Here is an 8,487-nt window from a genome sequence, read left to right as displayed (position 1 = left end):
ATGAATAGTATTTATCATTTTAATCATTTGTAAGTGTGAAGTTCCATGGCATTAAGTACATTCACAATATTGTAACCATCACCGCTGCTATAGTCAACTTCATTCTTTTGCATGTCGTTATCGTTTTTCCAGCACCGTTTTTGAAAAGTCTGTCCTTTCCCCCATTGAATGGGCTTGTCACCTTTGTTGAAAATCAACTGACCATGTATGTGAGAATTTATTGCTGGGCTCTCTATTCTATTACATGTGACTGCAGCTCTTACACTAGTACCATATATACATATATATATTTTTTGTGGTACGCGGGCCTCTCACTGCTGTGGCCTCTCCCGTTGCGGAGCACAGGCTCCGGACGCGCAGGCTCAGCGGCCATGGCTCACGGGCCTAGCCGCTCCGCGGCATGTGGGATCTTCCCGGACTGGGGTACGAACCCGTGTCCCCTGCATCGGCAGGCGGACTCTCAATCACTGCGCCACCAGGGAAGCCCCCATATTCTTTTAATTACTGTAGCTTTGTAGTAAGTTTGTAAGTGAGGAAGTATGAGGCCTTCAACTTTATTCTTTTTTCCAGATTGTTTTGGCTATGCCAGGCCCCTTGAAATTCCATATGAATTTGAGGATCAGCTTTTACATTTTTGAGAAAAAGGCTGTTGTAATTTTGATCGAGATTGTGTTGAATCTGTAGATCACTCTGGGTAATATTGCCATCTTAATTTTAAGTCTTCCTGTCTAAACATGAAATGTCTTTCCATGTACTTAGGTCTTCATTAATTTCTTTCAGCAGTGTTTTCTAGTCTTCACGGTATTTAATTCTTTTCGATAATATTATAAGTGAAATTGCTTTCTTAATTTCCTTTTCATATTGTTGCTAGTGTGTAGAAACACAACTGATTTTTGGTGTTGGTCTTCTACCCAGCAACACGTCTGAATTTGTTTTTTGGCTCTACAAGCTTTCTTGTGGATTCTTTGGGGTTTTTTTTAATATATATGATTATGTTGCCTGTGAATATAGTTTTACCTCTTCGTTTACAATTTGGATGCCTTTTATTTCTTGTCTAATAGTTCTGGCTAGAACTTCCACTACAGTGTTGAATAGCAGCAGTGAAAGGAGGCATCCTTGACTTGTTCATGAGTTGCTCTTAGAGGCGTAGGTAAGCTACTGATTTAGATGTGGGTTTTTCAGATACTTTTATCATGTTGAGGAATTTTCCCTCTGTAACTACTTTTCTGAAAGATCTTATCATGAAAAGGCATTGTATTCTGTCAGATGACTTTCAGCATCAATTGAGATGATCATGAGGTTTTTTTCCTTAGTTCTTATTAATGAGATATATTACATTGGTTGATCTTATGGTAAACCACTCCTGCATTCCTGGGGTAAATCCCACTTGGTCATGGGGAATAATCCTGTTAGTATGCTATTGGATTTGATTTCCTTTTATGTTGTTGAGGATTTTTGCACCTATATGCATAAGAGACATTGGTATATAATTTTCTTGTGATGCGTTTATTTAGCTTTGGTGTCAGGATAATGAAGGCCTCATGAGATTAGAAAGCATTCCCTCTTCTTCAGTTTTTTGGAAGAGTTTGAGAAGGATTGGTATTAATTCTTAATTAAATATTTTAATTAAATTAAATATTTGGTACAATTCACTGGTGAAGCCATCTGGTGCAAGACTGTTCTTTTTTGGGAGGTTTTTGATTACACACTCAATCTCTTGTTATAAATATGTTGAGATTTTCTAATTTTTCTGGAATCCATTTATAATAAATAATTTGTGTGTTTCAAGGAATTTGCGCATTGTTTTCTAGGTTGATTTTTGTTGATCTTTTCAAAGAAACAACTTTTGGTTTCATTGGTTTTTTTTTTTTCCTCTCTTTTTCTTTTTTTTTTAGTTTATTTCCATTCCGTTTTATTTCCTTCCTTCTGCTAGCTTTGGGTTTAGTTTGTTCTTTTTTGTATTTCATAAGGTATAAAGTTAGGGTACTATTTTGAGATTTTCCTTGTTTTTTAATGTAGCCATTTACAACTATAAATTTCTCTAATTACTGTTTGCATTGTATCCTATAAGTTTTGTATGTTTTTATCATTTTTACTCATTTTCAAGTACATTCTAATTTCCCTTTTGAGGTCTTCTTTGACCCATTTGTTCTTTAAGAATGTGTTTCTAATTTCCACATGTTTTGAATTTTCCAGTTTTCCTTCTGTTACTGATTTCTAACTTCATCCCATTGTAGTTGGAGAAGATACTTTGTATAATACCTATCTTTTAAAATCTATTGACACTTGTTTTATGGCCTAATGTATGGCCTTTCCTGGAGAATGTCCCATGTGAACTTGAAAAGAATGTGTATTCTGCTGTTCAGTGGAATGTTCTGTACACTTCTGTTAGGTTCAGTTGGTTTATTGTGATGTACAAGTCCTCTAACGCCTAACTTATCTTTATCTGGTTGTTCTATTCATTATTGAATGTGGGCTGTTGAAGTTTCTAATTATTATTGTAGAATTGTTTATTCCTCCCTTTAATTCTGGTCATTTTTGCTTCATATATTTTGTTTTATTTATTTATTTATTTGCGTTACGCGGGCCTCTCACTGTTGTGGCCTCTCCCGTTGCGGAGCACAGGCTCCGGACACGCAGGCTCAGCGGCCATGGCTCACGGGCCTAGCCGCTCCACAGCATGTGGGATCTTCCCGGACTGGGGCATGAACCTGTGTCCCCTGCATCGGCAGGCGGACTCTCAACCACTGCGCCACCAGGGAAGCCCGCTTCATATATTTTGAAAGTCTCTTCTAGTTATGTAAATGTTTATAATTTTTATATAATCTTGCTCTTTTGAACCTTTTATTAATATATAATGACCTTCTTTGTCTCTTGTAATCTTTTTAAAGTCATTTTGTATGACCTTAGTATAACCTTCCCAGCTCCCTTTTGGTTAGTACTTGCATGGAATATCTTCTCTTTTCTTTTTTTTCCACTTTTAACTTGTTAATATCTTTGGATCTAAAGTGAGTATTTTCTAGACTGCATATAGATGGATCATGTTTTTGTTTTTGTTTTATCCATTCTGCCCATCTCTGTCTTTTGATTGGAGAGTTTATGCCATTTACATTTAAAGTAACTACAGATAAGGAGGGACTTATTTCTGCCATTTTTGCTATTTGTCTTCTATCGGCCTTATAGCTTTTGTGTCTTTCATTTCTTCCATTACTGCCTTTTTCTGTGTTTATTTGATTTTTTGTAGTGAAAAGTTTTGATTTATCTCTGATTTCCTTCTTGGTATATTCTATGGACATTTCCTTTGTGGTTGCTATAGGAATTACATTTAACAGCCCAAATTTATCACAGTATAATTAAATTGATACCAACTTCAGTAGCATACAAAAACTCTCCTATGCAGCTCTGTCTCCTCTTTCTGTTCTTGATGCTACAGATTACATCTTTATACATTGTGTGTGTAATAAATTAGACTAATATTTTTATGCATTTGTCTTTTAAATCATGTAGAAAATAAAAATGGAGTTAAACAATAATTACAATAATAATTCAATAATTGCCCATATATTTATCTTTACCGGAGATCTTTATTTCTTCATATGGCTTTAAATATTGTTGAGCATCCTTTCATTTCAACGTGAAGAATTCCCATCAGCATTTCTTGAAGGGTGGTTTTAGTGGTAATGAACTCCCTTAGCTTTTTTTAAAATCAGAGAATGTCTTAATTTCTCCCTCAATTTTGAAGGACAGTTTTGCTGGATACAGATCTGTCAACAGTCCTTTTCTTTCATTGCTTTGAATATTATCAACCCACTGTCTTCCAGCCTCTAAGATTTAAGATGAGAAATTGTCTGATAATCTTATTGAAGATCCCTTTTATGTGATGAGTATTCTCTCTTGTTGCTTTTGGGATTCTCTCTTTTCTTTGGCTTTCTACAGTCAGATTATTATCCTTTCTCCCCTTTCTCTCTCTCTTCTCCTCTTGGGATGCTTACAGTGGTATGTTGTTTCTCTTGACAGTGTCCTACAGATCCTTTAGGCTCTGTTCACTTTCACATTTCTTCTTTTTTTTTCTGTTCCTCAGACGGAGTAGGAAGAACATGGAATCCATCTCTCTACCTAAACAACAATTGTACTGGCAGAAAGTGAAGTAACTATTTTGGAACTCTGTAGTCTGTTTGAATGCTTGCATGTTCCAGGGGAAAATTTGGTTGGTCAATTGAGGTTAATTTCAGTCAATGTGAGCCTTTAGTGTGATAGCACCTACTCGTTCCTACTCCTCAACCCTGTGTAGGCAGTCATGTTTATATTCCTGGTATGGCTTGCTGGAGCCAGGGTGGGAAATAAGAAACTTGTTCTCCAAATACAAGAGTTCTGTATTTTATTTTTATTGAAGTATAGTTGATTTATAATGTTGTGTTAGTTTCAGGTGTACAGTAAAGTGATTCAATTTTTATATATGTATATATTTTTTTCTTTTTCATTATGGTTTATTACAGGATATTGAACATAGTTCCCTGTGCTATACAGTAGGACCTTGTTATTTATCTTTTTTTTTTTTTTTTTTTTTGTGGTACACGGGCCTCTCACTGCTGTGGCCTCTCCCGTTGCAGAGCACAGGCTCTGGACGTGCAGGCTCAGCAGCCATGGCTCACGGGCCCAGCCACTCCGCGGCATGTGGGATCGTCCCGGACCGGGGAACGAACCCGTGTCCCCTGCATCAGCAGGCGGACTCCCAACCACTGCGCCACCAGGGAAGCCCTATTTATCTATTTTATATGTAGTAGTTTGTATCTGTTAATCCCAAATTCTTAATTTATCCCTCCCCCACCCTTTTACCCCTTTGATAACCATAAGTTTTTTATATGTCTGTGAGTCTGTTTCTGTTTCATAAATAAGTTCATTTGTCATATTTGAGATTCCACATATAAGTGATATCATCTGGCATTTAGACAAAGACTTTAAAACTGTCTTAAAGTTGCTCATTGAGCTAAAATGAAACATGGATGAAGTCTGGAAAATGTACAAAAAAATGGGAATATCATTAAAGAAATAGAAATTATAAAAAGGAACTTAGGGATTCCCTGATGGCGCAGTGGTTGAGAGTCCGCCTGCCGATGCAGGGGACACGGGTTCATGCCCCGGTCCGGGAAGATCCCACATGCCGCGAAGCGGCTGGGCCCGTGAGCCATGGCCGCTGAGCCTGCGCGTCCGGAGCCTGTGCTCCGCAACGGGAGAGGCCACAACAGTGAGAGGCCCGCGTAACGCAAAAAAAAAAGAAAAAAAGGAACTTAAGTGAAATTCTGGAGTTGAAAATATAATAATAGAGAGAAGAAAATTCACTTAGGGAGTTCAAAACCAGATTTGAGCAGGCAGAAGAAAGAATCAACAAACTTGAAGATATTTCAAACCCAGTTCCTTTTTTCTCCCCCTTTCTTTTGCCCTAGTTCACGCCTTTCTGAACTTAGGCAGCCTCCAGAGTGTTCTATTTACTCCCTGTTTTCCCTTTTCTACTCCTACCAGAATGAAATTTTTAAAAAACTCAAATCTGATATTGGCACTATCCTTAGAAACCTCTAAGGGCTCTCTGTATTTATAGATTGAACTTCATTTTCCTTATTTAAGCATTCAAGGAACTTCCCATTCTGCCTCCAGCTTACCACATCAATCCATTGAGCTTGAGATATAAATTCCAATTTCCAGGATATACAAGGTCTAAGGGAACAAATTCAGTGACTTCTTGAGGAAGCAACCATTCAGATCCAGAAGATGGGAAATTTTGCACTTCAACTGGACCGATTTCTTCAATAAGCCAGTGTCTTTCCATTTTTTTTCTTAAGTGCTAGATTAAAAAATACTTAAGGGACATCACAACCAGATACAACATGTGGGCCTGGATTGGATGCTGATTTGGGAAAACTAGCTGTAAAAAAATATATTTTGGACAACAGAAAATTTGATTATAGTTATTAGATGAGAGGAAAATTTACTGAAATGATATTACTGATTTGGAAAAGCCAGCTGTAAAAATACTTTTAGGTTGTTAGAAAATTTGAATGCGATCTAGGAATTAGATGAGAGGAAAATTTAGTGAAATGGTAAGGTAGATATTGTTAATTGAATAAAGCAGACTGCTTAACTGTGTGATCTCATTTTGAAAAACAATATATAGACACACAAAGAAGGCTACATATTAAAGTATTAATATTTGTATTGGGAATGTGATGTTTTTGTTTTTTATTTTAGGTTGTCCCTATTTTATATTTTTCTCCAGGGCATACTGTAGTGATTCTGTAATAAAATTTTATTTAAAAAATATATGTTAAGGTTTATATATATATTGGGGTAATACATATGAATCAAGAAATACATGAATTTATGGTCACCAAACTATTAAAAGTGGTTTTGTCAAGAGTGCCAGGATTTCAGGGGATTTTACTTTCTTCCTAGTGTTTTATCTGTTGTTTAAATACTTTAAAATGGGTGTGCATTTTTGTTACATAACTCTATGAGGAGAAAAGGAAGAAAGCTATTTTGCTGCGGGAGTGCAGCCAAGTCTATTATAATAGACAAGTCACAAAGAGGACTGCAACAGAGCACAGCTTTTTTTTTGCTTTTTCTCTGGTGGAGTTAGATGCAACATCCACAGGAAAACTTTGCGAATGACTCATTTACCAGGAAAAGAGCATATGCTATTTGAATAAAGAAAGAATGAGGGAGAGGCTGTAGAAAGATTTCATAAGTTGTCAAGACTTAATTAGCACCTTTAATAATCATTATTTTTGTTTCCAACTACATTGTAAATTCATTCAGGACAGGGACTTTAAAATTCATTCTATTGCCGTTGCTCTGTATATCACTTTCAAATAATTTTTAAATAAAATCCCAGCCCCATCTTTGAGTAGCAGTATGCAACCACCTTGTTCATTTCTGTTCTATTCTGTGTGTCTCAGATACCTCGAGGTAGCTGTGTTGTAGCCAGTCGCCCTTGACTTCAAAGTCAGAAGTTTTGACTTCTGGACTGAATTCTGTTGCTTAGGCTGGACTCCCTTACAAAATGAGAAAAAAAATCATATCATTCTCAATGATATTCTCAAGGTTTGTGGTAAAGCCAAGTGACATACCTGTAAAAGAACCTACCTATCACAATCCCTGGCACTTTTTGCGCCCTCAATAAAGGGCAGGTGAGTTGGGTTACATCATTAAGGGCTGCTTTAGAAACAGCATTTGAACGTTAAAGGTGAGCAAGGGATTCCGTGCTCTAGCACCAGTGTCTTTAGGGTTGTACCCCTCTCAGGCGCAAAAGGTACTACCCAGACTGCTACCCCCACCGATCCTGCTTCCAGTCCCTGATGCAGGCACAGAGCCGCTATCGGCCCAAGCACGGACACACCACGGCGTTGAATACTGCTCCCAGAGTGCAGACTCCACGCAGACTCAGACTCCGGAGGCGGGCTAAAAGCCCAGGTGGGGCTTCGAGGAAAGGAAGTACGCCCCCGCCGCCTGTTGTTGGGCCAATGGGGCCGCTCGGCTTTGCCGTGGGCCTATGAGACAGGGCAGTAGGCGGGGCGAAGGGCGGAAGGAGCCTCTCTCACGTGAGTAGGGGGCGGGGAGGGCGGGGGCAGGGCGGCTGGGGAGGCCCAAGCGGCGGAGCCTCCGGGACGGCGAACGGCGGGCCGCGGAGAAGGAGACGGCGGGTCGGGTAGGGCCGTGTTTCCCCCCCCCCTCCTCCCACCCCTCCATCCACCAAGCCCGGGGGGATCCTCCGACGGCCCCTGCGGGAGGCCAAGCCGTGTTCTCATCCCGCGGAGCGGGGCAGGCGTGACTGCGCTCAGCTCCCTTGACTAGCCGGGTTCTGAGGGGAGCAGTGATTGCGGGGGAGGGGGAGTCGCGGCCGTGGGGGGGAGGACGCATGCGCAAGCGGGAACGCTCCGGCAGCCCCTGCCCAAACCGGTTCCCCCTGTCTGGGTGGGTGTGAGTCTTCCCAGTCCTTCACTTGCGGCCGTCCCTCTCGCCCCCAGCAAAGCCGGCTTGTCTCTTGACTTACACGTCTGGGGACAGGTCCTATTTGGGAATCTGGCCGCTCCCTCCGCCTCAGTTTCTCCCCATTGCTAGCTGGGCCTGTACCTGTGACTTAGGCTGGCTTCGGCCTCAGGCTAGCTTCCTGCGCTGCGCCTAATTTGAAAGGCTTGCTTTATGCTAGTGTCGGTCTGCCGTCTCGTGTTGACGTTTCTGTCTCATTTTCCTCGCCTGCAATCGAAGTGTCCCCGGTATTCCCCTCTCCCCAGATACTTTAAGTATCTGCCCCCGATACCTCATTGCTGTATCTTGATTCCCAGCAACTTTCAGGGCTTTAGGTGTTCAACAAAGCCCGAGGATAACCCCAGACTTCCAGGAGTTCTCTGTCCATTACCTGGTAGTACTTTGGTGTTCCTTCTCTTCTAACATTCGGATTGTAATCATATGCACCTGCTTTAAAGTCATCTCCAT

At 40.3% G+C, this 8,487-nt stretch overlaps 1 protein-coding gene across 4 annotated transcripts in view; it reads left to right on the top strand.

Moving 5' to 3' along the window:
• Positions 1-7,616: 7,616 nt before the first annotated feature.
• Positions 7,617-8,487, top strand: part of RABGAP1 (RAB GTPase activating protein 1) — a 152,968-nt gene continuing 152,097 nt past the window's right edge. For 2 of the 4 annotated variants that reach the window (XM_081236286.1, XM_081236285.1), the window contains exon 1: positions 7,628-7,699. The gene's annotated coding sequence lies outside the window, so the exon portion shown is untranslated. Of the gene's footprint in view, positions 7,700-8,487 lie in introns of all 4 variants that reach the window. The other 2 variants (XM_081236283.1, XM_081236284.1) reach the window with 2 other exon arrangements.

This window comes from Mesoplodon bidens (assembly GCF_964165515.1).
Source record: "Mesoplodon bidens genome assembly, chromosome: 6".
Lineage (NCBI taxonomy): Eukaryota > Metazoa > Chordata > Mammalia > Artiodactyla > Ziphiidae > Mesoplodon > Mesoplodon bidens.
The sequence above is the reverse complement of the archived record's forward strand: the minus strand, read 5'-3'. Positions and strand labels throughout refer to the sequence as shown.